At 41.8% G+C, this 27,335-nt stretch overlaps 1 long non-coding RNA gene across 2 annotated transcripts in view; it reads left to right on the top strand.

Moving 5' to 3' along the window:
• Positions 1-26,944, top strand: part of LOC112549283 — a 94,329-nt gene extending 67,385 nt beyond the window's left edge. Inside the window, exons 1-3 of one of the 2 annotated variants that reach the window (XR_003092668.1) lie at positions 18,088-18,131; positions 18,938-19,024; positions 24,766-26,944. This is a non-coding gene — a long non-coding RNA (uncharacterized LOC112549283). Of the gene's footprint in view, positions 1-18,087; positions 18,132-18,937; positions 19,025-24,765 lie in introns of those variants that run through there. The other variant, XR_003092669.1, reaches the window with a different exon arrangement.
• Positions 26,945-27,335: the final 391 nt, after the last annotated feature.

Below are 27,335 nucleotides of genomic sequence, written 5' to 3'. Positions count from 1 at the left end.
CCTGAGGCCTGGGCTCTGGAGCCCGGTGCACCTGTTTGCACTGGTCCCAGCTCTGGGTAGCTGCTGCCAGCCACAAAGCCCGGGCTGGGGGGCAGGGGCAGAAGGGCTGGGGGCCAATGGGCAGCAGGGCTGGGGGGCAGGGGCTTTGGGTGGGGGGAAAGGGGCAGCAAGCCTGGGGGGCAGGGGCTTTGAGTGGGGGGCTTCATGAGAACAAAGGACAGCCATACAAAAGGGAAAATCCAAATGATGGGCACTGGACCCCTTCAGATACAGTAAAAACTGGCTATGGCTGCAAAAGGAGTTTCACTATTACTGACCCTCATGAACAGCAAAAAGATGCCAGAAAAACAGATTAACACAGAAAGCTCATTAGGCCAAAGAGCAATAGAAGGAATGGACTTGGTAAAAATATGGCAAGCAGGGGAACAATAAAGCTGCCACCTCATTTAAAAAATTATACTATCAACTGAAAATATTCAATTCCCATTTTACAGGAAGAAAAATTTTTACAAGAGTGACCTACAGAAGTTGTCTGTATATTTAATAACTTAATGGGTAATTAATATGTAATGTGCCAGTAAATGGTTCTGAAAGATATGCAAGCATGGTTTTCTGAAACCAATAAAAGTTATTGTTCTTCACTGAAAGTGGCTTTTTTAGTGCCGCTCTTTACATCGTATCTTAATGATCAGAATTTAAAATAGGTGGAATACCTAATAGCAGTGAGAGCCAGCTTAGGTATGCCACAAGTTAAGCCCCATCCCCTCTTTAGGCATATCCACACATGCAGGCATATGCACTTACAGCAGCTCAAATAGGAGCAGCACGGATTTGTGCCTCAGCACATATACCTGAACATGCACTTTGGTGTGGGACAAGTTGTGGCACCTGGGGCAAACTGACCCTGCCCAACTCCTCCTACATCTGCAGCCAGGGGGAGCTGAAGGCTGGAGCCAGCACCTGTGTCAGTCTCCCTGGAGTACCCAGCCTCTGGTTGCCTCAGGGCATGTTCCTGGACTGTGCCCTACACTGCTTTTTTGCTACATTTTTTTTTTCTATTCCTGGATTTCCAGGGTGCAGTCCTGCTCAGGCAGTAGTTATAATGGGCCTTAACTACTTTTAAGAAGTTAAAAGGAAAAATGGTACTTTTCCATTCCCAGGATGCCTCTTGTGGCATCTCAAACTGCTTTGCAATGCTGCAACAGGCATGTGTGCGCTTGTCTGGATGTATCCTTTGAGTGCTACTCAGATCCTCTTTCCCCTGCCTGATCTGTTCCTGCTCTCTGCCAATGTGCTGCAGGTTGGCCACCCCTGTAGATCTAGGATTTTGAAAAGGGTTGCAGATGGCCCAATGCATTATCACATATAATACAACACATTCTTCTCCAGGTAAATGAAACTAGAAGCTTTACTAATGTGCTTGAGGGCTAGCACTATATCATTCATCTTAAGATCAAAGCAAAAACAAATAAATCTTTATGAGAATATGTACTGATTTGGTAGAGTATATATAAAGTAAAAAAAAACCCCAAACCCAACAAACTAGGAAAAAATCGGCAAAAGATATTTCATTGGTCCTGTAGTCATTATACTGAAGTGTACGTCTCTTATTCAGATTTTTAAAACAAAATCTAGGCTTCTTGAGTGTCTGACAATGCCTTCAGTACTTCACTGTCAGACATTGCCACAGCTAAGTTAAGGTTTTCATCTAGAACTAAAAGGTGTCTGCAGGGCTGTGACACAGAATAAGGAGATTACCAGAAATGGTTTGGGGACAGCTATATTGCAGAAGAAGAAATAGTTTGATGACTGGAACATCAAGATCATTAAAAAGGAGAGAGAGTTGTTAATGCCTGTGGAGTGAGGAGAGATTACTAAGAATCAGGTAGATTATAATGAGCCATGAAGTCAATTGACTGTCTTAGTGCTGCCTGAATAGAAATGCTGCTGCCACTGTCAGGCAGTTAGTTTTAAAGTTTGGGTAGAATAAGAATCCAAGAGGAGTGCAACTGCAGTCCCTCTCTGGATCTGTCCTGCCCCCTGCCTTATAGTTGCATAGAGTTGTTTTGATACTGCAGAGATAGAAGTCAAGTGTTTTATTTTAAAGAAGAAAACAAAGTCATAGATGTGACTGAACACACAGTTTGGTTCCCCTCCCCCTTGGACAGTCACTTCTCTTACCATACATAGCCTGTATTAGAGAGACTGTCATACCACCTGCTGTGGGGATCAGCTATAAGCAATACAGTAAGCAAACCAAAGTCCTCAGTAAGCTATTTCTGTAAGTCTCTCCTTTAGCTGAAGGAAAAGTTAGCTTCCCTCCTGAAAAGATCAAAAGGTCATGGCCTTCAATTTCTGAATAACTGGGGGCAGTTCATCTACTACCATAAAATGTCATAGCTATTGAAGTCACTGGGGCTACTACAGCTGAAGATCAGCCTCTTGGTTTCAAAGACAACTTTACATTGTGAGCAGAAAAATTATCAGCTTGTGAAATATCACAAGCAGCCTATGCGATTTGATATCATTAGTAGCCTGTGTTTTCAGGAAATCCGAAACTGAAATGGCAGAATGTGTTGTTGCGATTAAGGATAATTTCAGTGTTTGCAGAGCAACCAAGTCCTTACAGTATCTTCTTCCTAGGGCTACAAAATTTTGCTGGATGTTTCGACTTATTTCAAGCTCGAAACAGTGAAATTGAAACGAAATGAAGGGCTTCAAAATAGCCTTGAAATGAAACGAGGGCAGTCAAAATGTTTCAAGTTTCAAAGCTCAAGCTGGGCTTGCCTGCAGGGAAACAGAAAGTAAGGGGAGGGAGGGGGAAGAGATGGGAAGGACTGCTCTGATATTGATTGTGTAGCTGGCCAGTGACTGTCATTCTTCCCTGAGGTCCCTTCCAATCCCAGTGCTCTGGGGGAGGGATGGAAAAACTGCATAAAAGGCAGCATTGTTTGAACTGGCCTGCTTTCTGCCTTGGGGTCTGACAGTTACTGAGCCATATTCCAGCGGCTCAGGAGCGTTAGACAGTGAAGGCTACTACTACCATTGATTTGAATGATTTCCTACTTGCTAGCCTAGCAAGTGGGATTTGACAATGCTTTTTGCTTTCTTCTAGACCCTTTTATTTTATTATTATATTCATTGATTTATTCTTTTAAATTTTATAATTATATTGGATATTACACTATAGAATGTATATAGGAAGGGAGATGCATTTATATTTTATTTCTGTACATTTATATCTTGAGGCATATACATACATTATAGAATTTAAATAGGAACACAGATATATTTATATATTTTTATAAAAACAAGACACTATGAAACACATCATGAAGCATGGTGGAAAGGCAGCTGGCAAGCCTTCAGGGAGGAGCAGAAGAGGGGGTAGAGGGAGAGGTGTAAGTCCCTCTCCCCCACTAAACTGAGATGCAGCCTCTTTCCTACAATTAGCAGGGATGAGGCTTCCAGAAGCAGCAAGGAGAGGGGAGCAGTGCCAGTGCCACTGTCTGTGCCTGAGACTGCATCCCCTCCAAGAGCACCAGCCATAACTCTCCCACTTCCCATGACAACAAGCAGCAGCACCAGCCTGACAGTCTCCTCCACCCTCATTTCACTTCCCATGCTGAGCCTTCCAGTGCCAGAGGACGAGCTGGATCTGGATCTGGATCTGAGTGCCCTAGCAAGGGAAATTCTGGGGAAGGTGGGGGTGGGGGGAGGAAATCAGCTGAGTTTGTGCTCCATACCCCTCAAGTTTCTTCTAGAGCCAGGTCTCCTTCTCCAGAAGGCACTTCAGAGGAGGCTGAAGTAGAGGTTGCAGAGGCAAGCAGCTCAGCTGAGTCTGCTCCTCCTGTTGCTGTGCCTCTGCCTGCTGAGGAGGGGGAAATTGCAGCATCCACACATGCACCCACACTCCAGAAGAAAGCGGCTAGTGTGGTCTGGGATCATTTTGAGCTGGCAGATGATCCCACATATACTATCTGCGTGCACTGCCAAACCAAAACCAGCTGGGGCAAGGGAATAAAACACATGAGCACCACGGGGATGCTGATGCATCTCCGCAGGCACCACCCCGTTGCCCTTGCTCCTCCTCAGCCTGGCACCAGTGGGAGTGTGCTCAAAGGAAAGTCCCCTCTTGCTCCAAAGCCCCCGTCCCCCAAAGCAGAAGCCACCCTGGAGCAGTGGAGGAAAGGCGGACAGAAAGGGGGGTGAGTTGCAAGGATGAGCGAGATCACCCAGAGCATTGGGGAGATGCTTGCTGTCAATGACCAGCCCTTCTCCTTAGTTGAGAGGCCAGGGTTCAGGCAACTCACGGCGCTCGTGGCCCCATCCTACCAAATGCCCGCACGTACCACCTTTAACAGGACAGCAGTGCCCTCCCTGTATGAGGCATGCAGGGAGTACTTGAGAGAGTCGCTGTGCATGGCAGATCTGCAGGTGGCCTTACACTTCACCTCAGAGATCTGGAGCAGCCAGGGTGGAGATCACTCCTACCTCTCCCTCACTGGGCACTGATGTGACCAGTCAGGTCATTGGTGGGCTCTCCTTCAAACTGAGGTGATGGATGAGTCCTACATAGCAACATAGATTATGGGGGCCATGAACCGCTTGGTGCAGGGGTGCAGGGATGGCCTGTTGGGCAGGGTGAGTTCACCCCTTGGGTTAATGGTCACCAACAATGGGGCCAATATGGTCAAGGCGGTCCGTGATGCCAATTTTGTTGGCATCCACTGTGTGGCACACAAGTTCCACCTCATTGTCAGGGACGCCTGGTACCTCCGTTTCCATTTTCACTGACTGGCTTTCTTGCCTGCATTGTATGCCAGCCTCTGGCTTGTTTACTATTCCTTCCATCCAGGAACAGCAAACACACATGCACACACCAACTACAGGTGCTTTCTCAGCCTGACAAAGGGTTTTTCAACCTGAAACCTTGCTAAGATATATTTCTGTAACTATTCAGTTGGTCTGCTAAAAGATACCAGATTAGATTGACCCAAAGGACCTTTTCTGCCAGTGCCATGCCCTTAGACCACCCCCCCTAGCACCTGTACCCGGTTAGCTGACTGGAAGGAGGCAGGGCCCTGGGCACATCTAAGTCCCAGGGCTGGGGCTGGCAGGGAGAGTTCTCTGGCAGCTGCTGGAGAAGAAGCTCCTGCAGGAGAGGAAAGAAAGACTCTGTCACAGTTTGGCTACCTGAGATGCTGCTGGTGCTACTGTGATGCTGCTCACTACGTTATTATTTTACTTGTTGTCATTGAAAGTGCTGGACCAGCCTGGGACTGTAGAGGAGGAGGAGGCCTCATTGGGGTACACTACCATGTTGTGTAGAGGCCCCAGCGCTGGTGATGGCGTGCCTTAACACACACACAGTGTCACCCATGTCACGAGCTTTGCTTGTCAGCAGCCTGAGGTGCAGTTTCCCAGAAACCCCTGAATCTATCTCCTTGAAAGCTGGCAAGCTCCATGGCCTCAGCAGGGCCTACCATGCCTGCAGTTTTCACCCCACTGTGCCTTAACACACACATGCGATACGAGTTTTGCTTTCCAGACTTTGAAGTGCAGTTTCCCAGAAACCCCTGCACCTATCTCCTTGAAACTTGGCAGGATTCATGGCCTCAGAAGCAGCTACTGTGGCAGGCCAGTAGGGGGTGCTCCTGATTTGAGCCACCCACCTCACTGCACCCGACCACCTTCCAGGCTCCGAGTGCCTCCCTGGGGTGCCTCCCGCCCAGCCGACCCCTTCCCTGGAGCACACCCGCTAGCCTGGGGTTCCCACTGCCACCATTCAAGGCTCTGTACTCAATTCTGGCTCTGCGCACCTTGGAAAACACAGGCCTAATCGTCCACCTGGTACTAGACCCAATACAGGCACTTGGGGCACTTTCCCAAGTCAGGGGCTTCATGGGAAAGTCTCCCTTAGTCCACAGACCTAAGGGGCCTCCTCAGCATAATTTAGACCCACCCCTCAAGAAGTCTCCTACACCGGTCACAAAGGAGAACTCGCATCTGAGTTACTGTAAGCTAAATATCTAGTCGAATCTCGAGTAGCTTACTCACACGCATCATCCAGAGGTGGCTGGAGTTTTCCTCTGGAGGCAGGTCACTCTTTGAGCATGCAGTTATGAGGAGAGAGCCTGTTTCAGATGGTGAAGCTCGTCTCCCAGTTTCAGATTCACCTCGATGACTGCATGGCTAATGGCTACCTTCTTCCTGGACTGGGCCTTTAAATAACCTTTCTGACCTCAGCAGCCTGGTCCAATCGAAGCTGCCAGTGCTGCCAACTAGCCAACCAATTTAAAAAGCATCACGGGTCACCTGGGCCGGTGAGCGGGGCTTTTCCCTCCCCCTCCTCAGGTGACCAGAGAATCCACATCCGAGGCACCAGGCTTTTGTCATGTAGACATGGAGGAAGATCCCCCTCCCTGAGGAATTCAACACCAGCCTCTCACACTGGCAGAGACAGATTTCTGGAGAGGGACACAGACGGTGGCATTTCTGCCACAGCTACCATCCCTGAATCAGGCAAGAAATGATAAAGTTATAGGCAGTTTTGTGCTTCCGCATTATAGCCTATGGGTGAAACACTGAAATAGTGCTGAAACAGCAAAACAGTTTTGACAAAACAAAATGGAACAGTGGTTTCAAAATGAAACAAAACTCGAAACGAAACACTGTTCCATCGAAATGTCAAAATGGAAGGGTGCTGTTTCGCACAACCCTACTTCTTACTGTAGATCTGATCCTTTTCCCAATGAAGCCAATGGCAGAGCTCTGATGATTTCACTAGATACAGAATCAGGCTTGCTACTTCTGACTATCCCTAAATAAAATAATTTGAAAAGCACTGGTAAAGAGGGAAAGTCTTTCTAAAATTGATAACAGCTAGATTTCAGCCTAGGGCAAATTTTTTGCAGCTGACTCATAAATCCCTATAACTATTGGGGTTTAATGAAAATACTGACAGATCCTAACTGTAGAAGTAAAAATATACTCCCTAAACAATGATTAAAGTGAATTATTTTACTCACAAGTCTGTTTTGGCATGGACAATAGACATAACACTTGAACTATGAGTTTACTGTGGCCACAAATACACTTTCAACAATTTTAAAGTTTGTTCCTCTTATTGCTCCCCATGTAAGTAAATGCTTTTCTTGTTTTTCTGTACATAAGAATAAACTCTTGTATGAATTCAAATAAATGTAATTTCAAATTCCTCTCTAAAGAAATTAAAATAGTCCCAGATGGTGATCAAAATAAAGCCAGATGAATCCAAATTTTGTGAATTATCGCTGGCAAGGATACCAAATTAAGGTATTCATTTTAAACATGTGTTCCATCAAAAAGCTGTATCATACTATTCAAATAAATATGTTCCCAATAGTATACCTCCACTGATATTTCTGTTCTTATGAATTTTTTTGAACAACAGTCTGGAAAAATACAGATACAAAAAGCCTGTACTAGCTTCATTATAATCTAGCTTCATTTCTGCACATCACTAGGAAAATCCAGAGTCCAAATGTGCACAGCAGAAAAGGCTTGTTTTCTAACCTTCCCCCTCTAAGAAAATTGCAAATGGTGTAAAATGATTCAAGCTGGTAACTTAATCTTATAACACAGAAGTCAGGATCAATTATTTCCCTCTAATAGAAGTGACTCTGGAAATGGCAGCCTGTGCATCTGTATTAAAATCTAGGGGTTTCTTTTAAACATACATTTAATAAAATACATGGTCTGCCCCATTTTTTGACAAAACTAGGTGAACGACTTTATGTCCACCTATTCTTGCCTCGGGGACTAAGCCCATCTGACTTGTTGTATTCCCTTTTACAAGGGATATGATGTGATTGGCTTTGAAGTGCATCTGTCTAGTTGGAATTACCAACAAAGAGAGACTAAGTGAAATATTAGGACATATTTAGTAAAATAGATATTTATATTTTGGCACCTTGACTTTCATTTATTCTATAAAATTTCATTTCATTGTAGTGAATATTGTGGTTTCTGACCTCAGTATTTTCATATGTTTCTACTTGAAAGGCACACATTTTGTTTTCTGTTTGATGGAATATGAAGTAATAGTCTTTTTAAAAAAAATATTTCTATGTTTTTACCCTCTACAGCCTGAATTTCAGCCTATGACCATAGAAATCTTGTTTCCTCTTAGTTTCTGTCTGCTAGTTAAAATGAATTCCATGATGTGACACTGTCAGCTAGTTTTGCACTTTCATGTATATGCTCAAAAGGAAGCGTACTTTTGATGTTGTTCTACTTATGTCTCATCAAAGGTTTTGTGGCAGCTGCATTTCATGGTTTTCTACAAAACCACCTGCAAAACATCCGTCGTCTGAAAGTGATATTCTTAAGAGTGCCTCACAGACTCAGATTTGCAGGTTGCTGAATGCTGCTAAATTGAAAACGGCCTTATTTGAAAGGAAATGGATGCTGTCAATCCTTTAATATCAAAAGCTACAGTACAAACAGCTCACAAAATATAATGGGCGTCTGGAGAAGCAGCTGTAAAGCTGTGGTGCTAGTGTAATCTGTTGAATTTTAGTCATGCACAATAAGACTTTGCATACTTCTTGTAGAATTATTTTACTCTGAATGGCTATTTTAACATTTTACTGGATGTGTGATTACTTGTACCAATTTAATGAAAGAAGACCTGTATTTAATGAAATTATGTCAAAGTACTCCTCTTACATCATTTTTGCCTCTGTCTCAGATTGTCAAAGAGAAAACTATAAGCATTAGCATTTAGATTTGTCTGGCTTTCTCAGATGCATGCAGTGTAAAAATTAAAATTTATATAAATCATGCCTTTGGCTGCTGTTGAGTACTGATCAGAAAAATAATTAAGACGAGATTATTGCCTTATAAAATAATTTAGGTACACTGGGCCAGATCTTCAACTGGTGTTAGTTAGCACAGCTCCACTGATATCACCAGTTCTGTTGATGTTTTTCAACAGAGCTAAGTGCTCAGAAATGGAACCATAACCATACAGAAGTTCAGGACACACAGACCAGACTAAAAATGGCAGAACCCAGTCTAAGATATTCCTGGATCGCTGTGTACTCAAACTTATGCAAATTAGGTTAGTCTGGTGCATTGAACTTCTATACCAGATCTCCTATCACATCAAGTTAGGTTGCTGCCTGCAGCATCCCAGGCTCCCTTGAGGGCTGCAGTTAGATCCCAGTCACAGGGAGGTGAGCTGGAACTTGGCCTGGACTTGGCTGCTGTGGACAAGTGCCCAGTGGGCCCCACCCTTGGACTGCCACAGAGCAGAGTCAGCAAAGCCTCTGTCCCTAGTCCCACCTCCTGCCTCTGGCTACCTGGCAGCCCCAGGCAGGACAGAAGTGGGGGTGGGTGGGAGTGGGTGTCATAAACTGCTGAGTGGGGATGGGGATGGGGACTCAGCGCCAGCGGTACACCCTGCATTCCTGGCCTGGGTTGGCAGGACACAGATTGTCCCTCCCCTGTCCTGTTTCTGTCCGAGTCCCAGGACCCATGTGCTAGAGCAGCTCTGGGAAGAGCTCAAAGGATTTTTCTATCCCACAGCCAGTGCTGAGGGTCTGGCTGAAGCCCCTTCCCCTGCAGCTGCATGGCTTTGGTCCCTGGGAAGGGTGGGAGGCGGGGAGGCAGCCACGGACAATTCCAATGCAGGAACAGGGACCACAGTCCAGGAAGCCAGGTGAGCCTTTGGCCAGTCCCGCCTGCAGGTGAAGCACTGACTGCCAGCTGGGCTGGCTCAGTTCAGTGGAGTCCATTTGTCAGCATGTTCTCATCAGCGGCCTCACCAGCTCCCCTCCCCTGACCTCCGTGGTGGTGGCATCTGGGAATGGAGCAAATCAATGGATCACAGGACAAAACCCCAGCGGGGGCCAGACAAGCACCACACCCCATCAGCCTTGAGTTCTAGGCAGCTGTTCACCCCCTTCCACTCCGCTCCTGAAGATGGTACTACAGTAGCATCAGGTGTCCCCAGCTCCTTGGCTGCCCCCTTCCACCCTTCCCAGGGACTGGAGCCCTGCAGCTGCAGGGGAAGGGACTTCAGCCCAAAATTTGGTGCTGGCTCAGTGGGTAGGGAAGCAGGAATCTCCTGAACCCTTCTCAGACCCACTCCAGCATGTGGGTCCTGGGGCTTGGATGGAAACAGGACAGGAGTGGGATATTCTGTGTCCCCCTGACCTGGGCTGGGAATACCGAGCGCATGGTTGGCACTGCCTCTCCTGGCAGCTTGCAAGCCCCACTCCCCCGCACCTCTGTGCTGTCTGGGCCAGACCCCTGCACCCCCCAGCCCAGACAAATCCCAGGAACTGCCATGATGCCATTAAGCGGGGGCAACCCCACAGAGCTGGAGCCTCACTGGGCTGCAGGTTGAGCATGCCTCCATCTGCTGGTTCCCTGCCTCTGAAAGAGGTCTGTGGCTGACAGATGATACAGCAATGGGGAGAGGCGTGCCCACTGGGCAGCCAACCAGGGGTGGCCCAGCGACTTGGCTTTGGTCACCAGCCTGGGGAAACCACTGGGAGACATGCACGAGTGCCCCCAGACTGCTGGCATCAGCCAATGCAGGCAGCCTGAGTGCCCCCCGCCCCCAAGGGTTAATGTGTGTTCTGTTTGCTCCCTACGTAACCTAGGGCATTTAGAGTAAATGGTGTAACTTAGATTGAGTCCACCTCAGGCTTTTTGAATGTCTGTACCTAGCCATAGTTCCGATCTATGCAGACATTCAGGGAGGTTAAATTAGGTAAAAAATGGGTGGCTCAATCTAAATTAGTTCATCTGCAGACCTGAACTAGGTTAGCTCGGGAATAGGTTAGTCTGATCTACTGAATATCTGCACACATTCGGAGTGTAGCCCCAGGAATGGGAAAGCCTAACTGCTCACCCCAGCCCATGGGCTGCACTCTTCCTATCCCCCCCGGCCCCCAACCAGACTATTTTTAGCCCTCCAACTTGCCTTGCGAACCTGCTAGTAGAGTACCATCCAAAACCAAACCTGTTTGGCCATATGGCTTTGGTCTTTCAATTGTTCACTATTTGTATGGATAGATTTATACAGGTGATGCCAGGCTTTCTGACTTGCTTTTTTTTCTTCTTTCCACAAAATCTGTTGTTGACAAGGAAATGATATTTGCTCAGAACCGGTTTTAAGGTTTTGGTATGTCAAAGATACCAAAAGATACTTTGTAAGCTGTTGGGTCATCTTTTTACATAAGAATACAGGGCACATTTCAAAAAACATAATCCAGAAAATGTAGTTCCATGCTTCTCTTTATGCTCAGGTGGAGGGGAGAAAAATTAGGAGTATTAACTGCTCAGTTACCCAAGCTAAATGCATTACAGAAGGAAAAGTACAATTATATGCACGTATGTACTGATTAAATAACACTCAATATATTTGGCAGGAACATCAAATCAATACCTGTTTCTGGATGCTGCTCCGCTATATTGGAAAGGGAACTTTAAGAATTTCCACTGGTGTAACTGGGTGTAGAGATCCACTAATATTTTCAGGCTACCACATGTCTTTAAAAGGATGGGAAAGTTTTCTTTATAACCAAGTTGGAAAAGAATGCAATTAGAATTGAGAGGATTTAGAAATATAGTCTGAATGCCAAAAGACTCAGAATGGTAGACAATGCTGTCAAAAGGCCTTATTGAATAAAACTCATTTTGCTGTGGAAAATATTCATTCTGATTGACATGTATTTCTTCATTTAATAAAGGTTTGAAATGGAGCTTTTCTCTGCCTCCATTTTTCCAGTGAATAGCAAACCAGCCAGTGTTTTTCCCAATCAAAACAATTTTAAAAGAACAGGAAAATGCAAAAACAAATACGTGGAATATTTCCATCACATTAGAAGTTTTACTTCTTTCAGTTCTTTAGTTTTATTTTGCTATGCATTCCCATGATTTTAACTGATGAATTAGCTACAATGCAGGTAGCAATCATCTATTGCCTATGATACTCCACGCTGATCTAACTCCTTTGTGTAACCTGAGCAATGCTGCAACCTGCCAGTTGAGAATTCTCTTTCTTGGGGGTGGGGAGAAGGGGAGGGATGAGAGCGGGTTCACAGTTTGTGTGAGAGCTGGCCTTCTGCTTCAAACACTTCTGCCACTCTGACACAAATGATCCAGCTGGCAAATATTCCTGTGCGTTCCTGGAGTGTGAGGTTGGGATTTGGGCAGACTGGCCTACAGAATCTCGGAGCCAAAACTACCTCCTTTGATAATCTCTGTCTCCCAAGGCACACGGAAAATTGATTTATATCACTCATCTGACCTATTTATCCTGAGTAGCATTTGCCCAGGAAAAGCAAATATTTTAACTTTGAAAACTCTTGTGGAGACGTGCAGTTGTCAATATGGCTGGGTTTTTTGGGGTGTATCTGTACAGGCTGCTACAAATTACAGGTTATACCTGGATTACTAAGACTTTGCTAAAAAAATAATTTGGAAGGAGGTTTTTCTAGGTTTGTTTTAAGGTCACTCCTTTTTAAACTGAATAAAGGAATTTACCACACCAAACCTAAAAGAAAGAGCATTAACATGACCCTCTCCTCTGGTTCCAGTACACACACATTTCCAGTTTAACTTTTTTCCCACAGTAATATAGTAGATTTTAAAGTAGGATACAAACTGAGCCTTTATCTCAAAATATAGAGTTTATGAACGTTATTAAGAGATTAGTATTCAAAAACAGCAGGACTTGCAAAACCTAATTGTGGTTCAGGTAAACATGTTTGTGTCTCTCTCAGAAATCAGAGCAAAGTAGAGACCTGGTGAGGCTGAGTTTGTTCTGAGGAAGATAAGGTTTAAATTGTGAGAGTCTCTTCCTTTTAAAGCACTGACTGAAACCTTCTCAGTTTCACAATCTGAAACCAAGGCAGAAAAAGCAAAATCTTGTTCCTCACTGACTGAGACAGGTGTTGACAACACTAGTGTAAAATGTAAGCAACTCTTTCTCCTAGCAGTTTAGACTTTATTAATCAGCTATTGTACTATTCTGTTTTTCCACTAGATGTCTCCATACTACATAGCAAGGAAAATAAGTCCTTTATTTTCCCAGAAAAAATGTGGAAGTATATTACTGAGTACAGAAAGAATATGTGAATATTAGTGAAGATTTTAGATATTAGGAACCTGAACTCAAGAGTCATAGCTTCCATTTCTTAACTCAGAGATCGTAGAATCATTATTAACTGGTACTTTTAATGAACTACCAATAATTGAAGCCATTCCAATTCAGGCTTCAGTCAATGCTGGATACCTTTCTGTGAGCCAATGCTTTATCTAGCCATACCTTGCAGTATAGTATTTAGTAGCTGGATAAAATTCTATGGTATATATCATATACAACTCCAGACTGGATGGCCACTTTTGGCTTTAACCTAATAATGCACCTTCACTTCTGTTTGCAACAGATTCTCAGCTTCTTTCATTCCCCCTTCAGTGAACTATTTCATAGAAAAATCCCTGTAAAAAATTTCCTGAAGTTCATCGACTCTTCCCCTCTACTGGCTGTGTCAACAAGGGATTGGAAGAAAAGGTTGGGTACAGTTTGTTCTTCCACGTCACCAACATTCATTCTCTATACCTCACATTAAGATTAAAAGGAAGACGTGCATATTTGTGTGACAGTTTCTTTGACTCACCACAAGACACAATCAAATACCTTTAATGCAGAGGAAAACACTAAAGGCACAAATAGATCAAGCCAACATTAAAAAAAGTCCTTTGCCTCCCTGTAGTTTCCCATGAGCCTGGTCTTTTGTATTTGACTAATTAGTCTGCTGTTACACAAAGTGGGAAGGAATCAAGCAAAGCTGAGTAGTACTAGTTTTGTTATGTAATTGTTAGTCTTTGAAAGATGCCTTCCTCAAGGCTTGTTAACTGGTGAATTTCTGTATGCATATCCAAACCATTAAATTCACTGTCCTGCAATGCCAGAAGTAATTTCAGTTTAGAAGTGTAGTATCTGTGAAATTCATCCCTTGATTCCTGCTCTTCCTTAGAAATTGCTATTTTTTAAAATCTCTGCATTGATATTTGATGATACTTTAAGTCTCTGATGTGAACATTCGCCCAGGAAGAACACCATTAAGTAGGTCTCTTCTGCATCTGAGTGGCACATTATCCCTTTCCTGTGCATGCTCAGTGGCATTAAATGACCAGCATGCCTTACTACCTTAAAAACCCGTCCAGTTCTGTTACTGAGCCTCAACACCTAATGTTAACCCATTCCCACATTGGAAAAAAAGCAAGGGAATTAGGATTTTCATGTTTCCTATTTTTTTCCACTGCAGAATTAATGGATGTAATTTTTTTTTGGACAGGCTGAGCGAGAATTTGTAAATCATTTGTTCAACTCTCACTTACTTGGTTATTGTTTTGGTTGCCTTTCTGTTAGTTAGATCTAGACCAGAAAGTAATATAGTTTCCCTGCTCTGTTGATGGAGAAAAAGTGCAGAGGAGAAGATGCTTGTCTGTATAACCCCTCTTGCGAGGGAGTGCGGGTATGTGGCAGTGGTGACTCAGTGTCTCCAACAGTACCTTGGTTTAACAAGAGATTAAGTTAGATTATTTACATCTACAGATTCATTTGTATCCACAGGCATCAGAACTGCAAGCAGTAACCCAGCATGGAAACCTGGTAACAAAATTATCCCTTTCAACAGTGCAACTTAAAACCCCAAATCCAAACAGTCTCACAAGGACCCTTTGGGGTGAGACTCTTCACTTATGCACAGGCAAAGCTGTCCCAGATGGCACAAGGACTTCCACAATTGAACTGACTGCACTCACTTCTGCAGCCTTTTCAGTGCTACTCACTAGGTAGCAGCAGTCAGATCCTCTCCCTGCTGGGGTCTCCTCTTTGGGGAAGCTGATCTTTCCCCCAGCTGTACTCAGACCAGACTCCTCCACCGTCTCCCTGAGGCCTCCTTTAGTGGCCCTGGGACCATATCAGGGAGCAAGGCCTCTTCCACACTGTAACTGCCAGGGACCGAGCAAAATGCCTCCTACATTGCAGCTCCCTCCTGCTAGCCCTTAAACCAGCCTGGGGTTCAACCCAGCTCCCTGGGTCTGGTTTTCCCAGGCTTAGAGTGACCCCACCTACTCTCTACCTAACCCCTTGCAGCCCAGGGGTGTGGGTTACATTCATGTCAAGTCATGTTCTCTTTGCTTCATTAATATTCCTATAAGAAAATACAGTTTTCTTCTTGACACACTTTTTGTCCTGCCCCTAGAAGGCATACAGTACATTAATTAAATGTACACCGACAGACAAAATTGGTGGTGCCATTAGGACTTCTTGGAAAGCCTTTAATGATTGGATCACAAGATATTCTTTTCTCTACATGCTATGAATTGGCATGTGTGAGCATAATTGCTAGTTTTAGTGCAATCTGCACCTGTGCCCTTTATGAGAGAGTGCAACTGAAGTTCAGGCTGCAGTGACTAATTGCTATATAGATGTACCCATATTGAGCTATGGCCTACTGGGCAAAACATTTAGTGCAAGCAGCACACCTGCTTCCATACTGTTCTGCTGCTGTGCTCTTCCAGTTTAATCATTAAAAGGATGGGCACCATATTGTGCAAATCTACCTACCAATGACAAAACCTACCTATATTTCTAGTTCTTTGTATTTTAAAATTTTGCCTAGCTTTTAGAACAGCTAGTGATCCTACATTGCAATGTTTCAGAGCAAATGGGCTTCACACATTGAAGTGTCCCCTGCATATTTGCATGCCTCCTTTTGGCTCCAGATGGACTTTTAGTATTTTTTTATGTACCCCTCCCCTCCCCTGAGCCACTTGTGAGCAGTTCATGAGTAGAAACAAATGGAAAGCTGAGTGAATTCACAAGGAAGCAAAATCCTGTTATAGGTAGCCTCTTTCTAAGCATTTCTGGCAATATTTGCATACACTTGTATTCTACAATTTAAATATTGTTCTAGGCCTCTCTGTACCTAAATAAATTTGGTTTTCCTCTGAGGCAGAGTTGCAAGCCACTGAGGAGAAATAAGTGAATGTGTTCATTGTTAAAATTAAAGTTGACATTTTGAAAGTGGGTCCCCATGGGGTTTTTAGTACAATGCTTAAATAGCACTCTTAGTATTTGTTAACATCAAAATGCATAATTTTTTATGTAATACCTCATTCAAGAATTGTCAACATTTAAAAAAACCTACATCTTGAAACATTTTTGTATTATTTCCATTTTAAAAACAGGTAAACCAAGGTACACGTTCATTAAATTACTTCCTCAACAGCCCACAAATCACTGGGAGACCAAAGAAGAGATACTAGTTCACACTGGGCATGCCTACACGAGACATTTACTGTAGAGTTGACTAGTTAGCTCCGCAGTAAAACATCACCGTTTACATGTGGGGCTATTAGGACAGAGTAAACCAATTAACTCCGCTGTAAGATAGTACAGCCAGACACAAGTACTATCTTACGGCAGAGTTAGTTCCTCCACTGCAATCCATATGTAGATGCTGACCAGACTGGCTGGGGCACAACGGTGCTACCATGTGGGGGTTCCTGTCAGCTAGGCCTGCAGTGAAGCACCCTTGTGCCCCAGCCCCTCTGCAGCACAATGAGCCAGGTCGGAGCAGCCCCAGGCTGGCAAACAGATCTTCGGGGCTTCCTGCCAGCTGTGTCTGCTTTGCCCTGACAACAATCTGAGGTCTCTCATGCACGTGTAAACAGTGCCTGGGAGCAATAAACTTTTACACAGATTGTTCTGGAGTTTATTCAGCCACATGAAGTACACATGTAGATGCACCCCCTGACACTTAGTTCCCTAGTCTCATCCCAGTCTGCCAGATCACACTACTTCCCCTTTGAAGTTTGATAGTTAATACAGCAAAATGGGGTAAAAAGGCTTGGTTTTATTTCCAGAATTTATTCTAATAGTTTAGCCTAGGAAACATTACTAACAATGGAGGACCTTCCATAATTAGAAAATCCTTATAACTTGTGTTTGTTTAAAAAAAAAAAGAGAAAATATTTTACTGAAAACAATTATGAATGTAAAACGAGTTCTCTTGCTTAGAAGTAAATTGTGCCAGTTATTTGATGTTACATTAAATTTTGCATTTTCTACTATGCGTTTATGTAGCCACTTTGAAAAATAAAAGAATAACCAACACTAAGAGGGGATTGTAGTTTGTTTTGTTTGGCATCAATTGTTTTTGCAACACAGGGTAAAACCTAGAATATGTCATGACAGCTGAGTGGTATTAGTATAGGAGACACAAACAAACAACACACAAGAATGACACATGGTTCACTGTATAGTGGTGCAGGGAGGGTTTTTATTGTGTATGTTTCCTGTAAGTTAAGAAATAATAAGTAAAAAAAGCTTTTATTGATATACAAATGGATGTATCCATCCAACTCCACAGCTCAGCTATCACAGAAACCAAATTCAGGTAAAACATCTCCCACTTTCTTTGCTTGCCTTGCTTCATGTTCTTATCTGATAACTGTAAAACAAGAAGAGATTCTATGCTTGAGCTTGTCCATCTCTAGTGAACTCCTCTAGAAAGTGGCTAACATTGAAGAATTAAGTGAATATACTTTGAAAAATCAATCAAGACATTTTTTTAAAATGAAATCTTCATATTTTCCCAAGCAGGAAGCAGCTATGACCACCTGAAACCTGTGATCCTGCTCCTGCCTTTGTTTCAAGGTAATTTGCATCATCGCAGATCCTCACAGGAGGGGAGAAGCTCCATACCAGCTATGAACTGCCTGCCCCGAGGAGTTTTCCATCTATTGACTCCTCTGTGAAACTCTATGAAATATGAACTTCCTTTTCCACCCAGGAGAATTTTTACAATCTTTTCTTCAATGCCTGATGAAGGGTGTTTGTGTCCAAAAGCTGCAAAAATCTTGTTGGTCTAATAAAAGATATCATCTCTACTGTGAGTCTTGATTGAGAAATCAATGGCATTCACATAGAGGCAGGTTCTCAGAAGATGCTATCCACTACTGAAACCTGTTGCTTTTAAAGGGATTCAGCTTACTCTGTTTGCTTTCTTCTCAGGGAAAATACATAATCTGGATTTGAGTTCCACTGCCTTGAACAGGTACACTTACTGATGCTATTTTCTGCCTTGATCTTTGCTTATACCTCTGATCCTTCACCAAACAAAAGTGAATATATGGCATAGCTGGAAAAAGGCCTGCAGTTTCAAACATATTAAAGCAAAGTCATTTTAATCCTATTTCTGAAAACAGATGAAAATTATTTTTCATGTGACTAAGAATTCAGGTTAACACAAGGGCAGGGGAGATCCTCACACAGTATAAGCTGTCACAGTCCTACTGAGTGGATCTTGGGTTGTTGGATCAGCATGAAAAGCATGACAAACAACAATCCAGATCTGGATCAAAAGTGGGCTGCAAAGAAAATGTCCGAAATGTAATGTCGTGAGTAACCGACATGCTTACAATTTCCTAATATAAGTTACCAGCTGGTATAGAGCCTAAGCTTATTCCTATAAAGTGAATGAGAGTTTTGCCATATATAATAAAAAATGTAACATAAGGTACTACAGTCTTTCTTGCTGGTAGCTGGGCTTCAGTTCAAAATACTACCTTGAAAATAGGAGCTTTGAATGTTTCTAAAAAACTATTTTCGTACGAAGGAACTGTGCATAATACTGATCTGGTAACAAGTGTAGCTTAAATCCATGTGAAATGTCTGCATTACTGTTTGAGTGGCTGCTCCCTTGGGTGCATTTAATGTACTTCCAAATTTTTATAATGTTCTTATAATGGCCTTATAGTTACAAGCGACTGTGGCATTAGATTTTAAATATGTTGATTTCTGAAAGCACTGTAAATTCGGCTGCCAGCTTTTATTCATTTTCTCCATTTACTCCCCTCCTAGTATTTCAGCTTCATCATCAGCTTGTAGTCTGAACTGCTGGGAAAGGTTGGTTTGCAACACAAGCAAGTTTCTCTACAGCCGCTGCAGGTTAGTCAGCATTTTATATGTGGTTGTCATTGCGTGGCAGAAAAATGCTACACTGTTCCATAATACATATTTAATAATTGCACAGCATTTATAGTGAACATGTGCTCTGAAGTATTTTCTATAATAAAGGATTTACTGCAAATGTTTTCACGTGTCACACTTAAAATAGGTTAGTATTTCCTAACCCCCTCCTCCCCGACTAAGAATGCCCTTAGGGACATCTATATTCAATATCCATAGCCAAAATGAGTTCAGCTCTTGACTTTCTGGCAGCAGCAGCTAGTACAGGTTTGTGTCAGAATGTTTTAGGAGATGCCACTTTTACAGTGAGGAAGTTTACCCCTCTTAAAAAAAAAGTGTATGTGCGCAGTGACTTTGCACCGGGATCTGAAAATGGTCAGACTAGAGCATATTTTAACTTCCTCCAGGAGGTCATTCCACAGCATCAGGATCATCACTGACAACTCCTTGGCCCTGATCCTCAGTTGCATTGCAGCCTCTCAGCTTCATGCCAGCAATGCAAAGTGATTCTAAAGCCAGTCTAATTGGCCATGGGAAGATCTGGTTACCATTGAGAGGTTCTCTGAGAGCATAGAGCATCCCTTGTAGCCAGTACAGAAGTATGGCTGAGGCTTCCTTACAGACCAACCAACCCTGGCTACTTTGAGAGTCTTTTGGGGCCATTAGCAGCCAGTACAAATCAGATAACCACTCTGGCCAATCTGATTTACATAGGCCAGTGCACAGTTAGGGCACAGATCAGCCCAGTAACTAGGAAAGTCCACTTCCTGTACACATGCAATTTAACAATTGATTCAGGGTCTGCAAACACTATTGTATGTGTATATACAGTTCTGCAGATACATGATGTTCAAAACTCTATTTTCAATTAACATCTTCAAAAAGCATTATTTGTTGGTGTACTCATATTCCTTTACTACTCAGTTGTGATTGGTGAAAAAGCATACACCAGAATATGAACACTTTTATCACATCTGTAGAAATTTGCCAGTTTGTGATTTTAACTTCAGTGCTCTGCTCATTTCCAGTGAGCTACATCCCTCAATGAAGTGCTCCCCATTCCACTAAAAAAGGCTAAGAGGAGATGAAGAGCAATAGATATACAGTAAAGATATTTGCATGAAGTTGTTAGGGGAGTTGGAAGCATTTTAATTTCATAATCTTTCATAAATTATTCATTTTTTGCCCTCACATATTTCAACACAACTATAAGAGCTACTTGAGACATCACAGACTTCACAATTATCAGTAATTTCCCTTTCCAGTTCATATACCCTATTCATCCATTGTTTTAGTGAGGGGGAGAAGAAAGAAACATATTCAAACAAAGCAAAAAACAAAGCAAAATATAACAGACCCCCTCCTCCCCCCCCAAAAAAACTCCCACTGTAGCAGTCAGTGAGGTAGATATGGCAACATAGAAATAGCTTTTTTATCTTCTTTTTATCTTGTCTTCAGATCTCTCGTTTTTTTCCAAAAAATACCAATAGTTTACAGACTACTAACATTGCTTTTACTGATGATTTAGTGTCACTCCACTCCTCCATACTCCTGCCTAGGCAAATACGTCAAAGGTCCTGGTGACCTCTCACTCATAGACCATGATCCAGAAGGATTGACAGTTGCATACTACTAGTGTCATAGATACCCTTTTCATCTGAAGAGACCACTTGCTTTTTTTAAAAACTTTTCTTCAGATTCTTACAATAACTGTCTGATCTTTTCACCAAAGTTTGACCTAAGGGAATTAACCTTAGGGAATCGTAGTGTACAAATATGTTGCAATACTGCATGTTAATTTATGGCATTAGTAGAAGAGTAATTTTATGTGGATATATTTTATCTATTTGGAAAACAAGAATATGGAGACCCTTGAAAACAATCATATAGGATGGTTTAAGTATAGCATATCCTACATCTGTGCTGGGGATTGGATTTAGATGATCCACAAATCTCTTCCCCCTCTATGATTGTATAACTATTTACAAGTTTCCACTTGGATGTTAATCTTATATGGAATGATGTGGCAATCTTAAGAATATAGGCAGGACACAGTTGGTGCATCTACACATGTTATTAATGTACCTTAATCTTACTGTGCCGTAAAATAAGGTGCAATAAGCTTTGCCCAGGAATGGATCTACATGTGAGCTACTGTGCAGAAGCTAGTGTGCAGTTTCTTTAGTACCTGTATCTACAGGTACTAGCAAAACATGTATTAGACTAATTTACTGTCCAATAAGTTCCATGCACATGTAGATGATCACGCTTTATTGTGCATTAAATTGTCTAATGCTAATCTAATGCACATTAAAGCATCTCATGTAGACTCACCCAGTGGGATCAGTGTGAAAATCTGGGATCAAATGTGTCAGAGGAAGTTGTGTGTAATAACAATGCAAGTAAATGACCTTTGGTGTTCAGACCGGCCCCTTGGAATGAGGAAACAGGAAAAGAATTTTCTGAGCATTTTTTTAAATAGAACTTATTTTCTGCTTTGAAGGAAAAAAATACAAAGAAATGCATTGTTCTCCTGAAACACCTCTATCATTTGTATCAGAAAAGACATTTTATACAGCAAAAAAGAATTAAAAACGGATAGACAACTTATTGTAACAAAATTTCAAATACTATCAAAAGACCTACAGGTTTATTGTCAAAACTTTGTGAAGCATTTAAGAGATCAGATTTACAAAAGAAAGAAGACTACATGAGAAAGCGAGGTTGGGCGTGCTCTAGGATTTGAACAGTAGATGAAATACCAGAAAATAAAGACTTGCTAGCTCCTCTACTACTCAAGTGTCAAAATAATAGAAAATAGAGAGGTTGAAATGGTAATTAAATATAGAGCTTGTCACTACATCACCTGCTTTGAGATTTCCCAGGTTAGATGCACAGTCACTGGACTACTGTATAAGAAACAAGTTAGTGTTTTAAGTCCACTTTTTAGTAAGCAGATGTCCAAACCATCTGTGACACCAAGCTACCTCCAGAATAGACACAGTTACTGGTCATCTTAGCAGAAAGACCAAGAACTAATTAGGCATGGAGACTGAATTACTCTAGGATAGGTATATCCAGATGGTGACTGAGATGCATTGGCAGGGTGATGTGGAAACTTGTAGTGCTGTATCTCCTTGTATTATACCAGCTTTGTGAAGGAAACAGGAACTTCAGCTTTCAGAGCTTCCAACAAGGTGCCTTGTAACAGTATTTGTATCACTTTTATTTTTTTTAAGTGCATTTATTATTGAGAGAAGGAAAGATGATATTGATAATATATACATAAATATATAAACTGCTTTTCTATGACCATGCTTGATTTTTGGAGAAAGTTTCCATTTTTTATTGCCCTCACTGGCATGCCTAGCAATTGTCTTCATTACTGTGAGTTACAATTGCATCGCTTTGAGTTGCCTTTTTTTTCAGTTTTCCTTTTAAAATTGGAGCTTTGTGCTTGTGCCTGTGTTGGCTAAAATGCAAAATAATATAAAAAGCGGTGATGGGTAACAGTTGTAAATCTCATAAAGACAAAACAGAGCTGATTGCTTTTTGCATGCAGAGGTGCTAGACCAAATGGAAGTGCAGAAAGTCCTGGCCCAGGCAATGCATATTTGCTAACCTTAAAATAAAATCAACATTTTTTAAATTAAAGAAACAAGTTTGAGGTGATTATTATTGCAAGATCAGTGGCTAGACTGAATGGAAAGATAAAGAGTCCATTGTTAAGTGAGTTGGGGTAGCAAGGAAAGGAGATAGAATGAAACATTTTATTTAGGAAACATTTATTTCCAATGTTATAAAACAGTTCATAGGCATTTGCTTTTGTCCCTTCATTAAGAGACCTATCAAGAACTGTGCACCCAGACCATCATTATTACTATGGCAGCCCTTGTGAACTATCTATGCAGCTAGACTTGCATTTTAACCCTGTTTTACAATTTATGCTGATTGGCTTATTGTGAAAAAATGCTGTTGCTTGAATTACGTGGTTCTAGTTGTGCAGTTTATCTGTTGTCTGTGGTCTACCTGATGCTTGTTTACTCTTCTATTTATGCCCTCATATGTATTTTAATTAGATGCATTTAAATTTCTATGTTACTTGTTAATACTTAGGGTAACATGATTTTATGTAGCCCGGCAAATAGCTATTCCCCATCACTAGCAAAAGACTTGCTTTGACCCCATTATCTTTGATCCTGCAATTTACTTGATAGTTTAATTGGTTTAATTTGGCAATTATTCAAAATTCATACTACCCAGTGTTAGTACACATATAAAAAGCACCCTTTTTGATAAAGGAAATACCCTTTCTCTGAAGACAATTTTGAATGAATCATAGGATTGTTGACTATTTGAATAACTTAGTCTAGCTGCGTGCAGTTCCCTTCATGGTCCTACTAGAGCACACAAATTCTAGTGCATTTGGGCATGCCATATGCAACTTTCTTCAAGATTTCACCCTATGAGTTCTTCCTTCCTTGGCTAAAACTGAGAAGACCTTATCTTTGTTGCTTAATATAACTGTCCACATTCACCGCTGGCAGTTAGCAATTAAATTGTTATCAGCAGAGTTGTGCTCTATTACAATAGCATTGAGTTTTGCCCAACATGTTTGGCCTTTTCCACCCCAAAACTTGTAGACCTTGATTATTGCCAGCAATGGTCCCTCCATTTAGAGAGAGGCAGTGATCAATCATTTTCAATGAGAGAACAGTCATGGCAGTACAGAGCTGCCATGTGCCTGGCGCTGGGCCCAAGGTAGTTAAATTTGTTGTCTCTCTCCACCCCACAGGACCATTACTCAGGATAGTTGATCCTTTAGTTACAAGTCCTTGCTGTAAGGGTTCTGTGTGGTGTCAGGCTTACAGGTAGACAACTGGCATTTCCTCCCCATTCACTTTTCCCTTGAGAGTGGAGAAAGGGCAAGAGAAGAGAAAATTTGGAGGAGGAAAAACATGACTGCTTCAGTCTCCTCGTAGTAAGGAGGAAGAAAAGAAGACAGTGGCTGATTGCCTTATTTCTCTGTTGGAGGGCAGTTGTGGGAACACAAAAGTTAATAAGGGAAACAAGTGAAAAAGAGAAGAGGGGAAGAAAAGAGCTCTGGTATGTCATTACATGTACTGGCTTTCAGGAAAGCTTATTCCTTTGTGTCCAGCATAGAATTTCCTTTCTATTGTGTAATAGCTGTTCAGCTGTTTTCACTAATAAAGCAAAATTTAAAATTAAAAAATGTCCAGAATTTGTATAAGGGGAGGAGTGAGATTTTATGGATTTCATTCTCTGCAGAAGTTGGCAGGAAGAATGCCAGCAGCCCCTATAGCTGCTAGTTCATTCAGCTGTCCTTTTGAAACAATTGACAGTTACTTTGGTTGACTTGAATCCCTCATCCTAAAGTGCATGTCCGGTTCACAGTACCGGGGCATCAAAGACAGCTATGGATTATTTCCCTGGAGGAGAACAGTGAAATATCCCCATTTCTACAATCAAAATCTGGTTTTATTCATTTTCCTTCACAAGCATTGCCAGCTCTGTGTCCTCATAATCGAGTCCTCCCCACCAAAAAAGCAAATGGGTTAAAAATGTTGTGAATTAAAAAAAAAAGGCAAATCCAAATTTTGGCTAATTTTGCCTTTGGGTTTTGGAGCCTTTAGGGCCCTCGGTTTCAAATTTATTTCAAATCATGAAGATGAGAAACTTATTTTTTCTTTTTTTTTTAGATGAAAGTGAGATTGTCATGTGGCTCCACAAGTTGGCACTTTAAAAAACGCAGACCCCCTATCACATGGCAAGATGAAGCTGGCAGCACTGAAGCTCCTTATGTGGGCTGTAGCTAAATGGAAATAAGTAGTCCTGGGAAATCTGAAACCCTAATGGAGTTCATCTCATTAAGTTATTGTGTGTGTGCGCATGCACGCGTGTGCTTGGAGCACTAAAAAGAAATTGTTAATAAAGCCTCCTTCAGGTGTTTGACAGAAGATTTATGGCAGAAGGATTTCACAGCATTCATAGCCTCTATTTATCTTGATATAAGTTTACATGGAACACAATTTGCATTTATTTGTTTCATAGACATCTTATGGTATATGCAGTTATGAAATTGATGCTGTTAGTAAAGTGTAATATCTAGGGCTGTGTGAAATTTCGACAGGTGTTTCGTTTCGAAGCTGTTTCAATGCACTTTGAGCTCAAAACAGTAAAATAGAAATGAAACAAAAGGCTTCAAAACAGCTTCGAAACAAAACTGCTCCATCCCTCAAGCCCAAGTTCTTTGCTCTTTCTCCCACTGGGCGTGTAACTGCCAGCTAATCATGAACAATTGAGCTGCTACTTCAGGGCTGCCTGCTTCCCTTAAAGGGTCAGACCTGCCTGCTTGGAAAGTGCACCAAGGGAGCAGTCTCTGACAGCCCTCGACTTATGAATGGAAGGGGGGGTTCGCTCACTCCTTTCCCCACACACATGTATAAGCGCATCCCATCTGGCTCTGTGTTTTGCTGTTTGTGTACGGAAGCATGACATTTGTGGCTGGGGATGCTGATAAAGCATGCATAATTCAAAAGAATCTTATTTCTAGATGTGAAATATATAGTCTATTCCACAATTTATTTTTGTTTCCACAGTCTGTCAAACACAAAGTGTTATAACTCTGGCTATGTAGAGGTCATTATAAATAATTCTATCTGCCACATGCCCTCTTTGCAGTCCAATGAAAGTTTCATATTCATTTCTACTACATACCAATATCTACTGGACATAAAATAGGCAACTGTAGCAACGATGATTAGTATTATGCAAAGATAAAAACAATTCCCTCGTTAAAATGCAGCATCCAAACAGCTTGGCTAATATTTGTCCTCTAATCTCAAATGCTAATTGTGACTTTTTAAATTGCAGCAACTAGGCCAGCAGCACAGTCTAACAATACCTGAAAAATGTGCACTGCACTATTTCACAGCGGGGGTTGCAGCTATGCATAGCATGTGAAATGAAAGGCATGTCACATATTGGTATGTCAGCTGTGCCATGTCACCCAGAATGTAGCATGGCAGAGCCTTGGTGACATGCCACAGCTGAAAAGCCAGCATGTGACAAACCCTGCTCTTCACTGAGGAGTATGCCAGATGCCAGGAAATACTGCAGTCCCCTCTTATGTTTTGTATAATCAATTTCCATGCTGTTGTGCTCTCTCAAATGTGGTGTTTTGAAACAGGCAAAATAATGATTATCCATACTATATGTATGCATTTTGAATAAAAAATGAAAACAAAGAACATTACATTTATGAATCATTGTAATCTAACCACTGATTTCAGGGCCCTACATTTTCCAAGGAATGTGAGAAATCTACATGATGTTGTGTGCACCAGATTTTGTGTTTGGATCTCTGATTTAAATGAATAATGTGTAAAAGTTCATGAGGTGTGAAACTGCATATAGATAGCTCCTTGCTGGTTTATGCACATGAGGAGGTTCAGGAGTGTAAATGATTTTTTCCAAGGTCAATTCAATTTATGTCCACCAAGTATGCTCTGAAATGTCACTAGTTTTCGATGGTAGCATATAGCTAAAGCTTTGCTTAATTTTAATTTACTGTTAAACCATGCCCACTTTTGAAGACACCTCATTAAAATGTACGGGATATATGGCTGTGGAAATTCATAGTTTCTGAAAGATGGCATACTGTTATTAGGTTGTAATTTAAAAATAAAGACCTCTAGCCCCCATGTCATGCTTAGTCTTCTACACTCTTAAGAATTGTGTAGTAGGGATTTAACTGTATAATTTGGCATTAAGATGGGTTAAAAAAATCATAAGTCGGCTGTCTAAGGTATGCCAATGCAGTTTTTCATAATTGTTTCAAAATTTACTAGCCCATGTATTTACTGTGCTCATCTGCCTGATACCCTAATAATGATTATAATAAAAAAAGTGTATTTTATTCAACTGTTTGGAAAAAAAATTACCTGCTCAGTTAAATTAGCAAGTACATTTTACAAGGCTATACTGTAATTAATAATTTCACTGTCAGTCTTTATAACACTGAATAGCTGATAGCTACAGATTTTGCAACTACCACAGCAAGGAGTCATATTTCAGATGTTCATATTTAAACTAAAAAAAATACCAAAAATATTATCAAATTGTTGGAATTAAAGCACTGGCACAAACCAAATTCTGAGTGAAAGACCACAAGCAATGAAACAGTTATCCAATACATCAAGATAGAGGGGCATATGGGGACTTGACTGGCCAGGCTGCTGTCCTGCAGAGAAGGACCTGGGAGTTATAG

This window comes from Alligator sinensis, unplaced genomic scaffold (assembly GCF_000455745.1).
Source record: "Alligator sinensis unplaced genomic scaffold, ASM45574v1 scaffold391_1, whole genome shotgun sequence".
NCBI lineage: Eukaryota > Metazoa > Chordata > Crocodylia > Alligatoridae > Alligator > Alligator sinensis.
The sequence above is the reverse complement of the archived record's forward strand: the minus strand, read 5'-3'. Positions and strand labels throughout refer to the sequence as shown.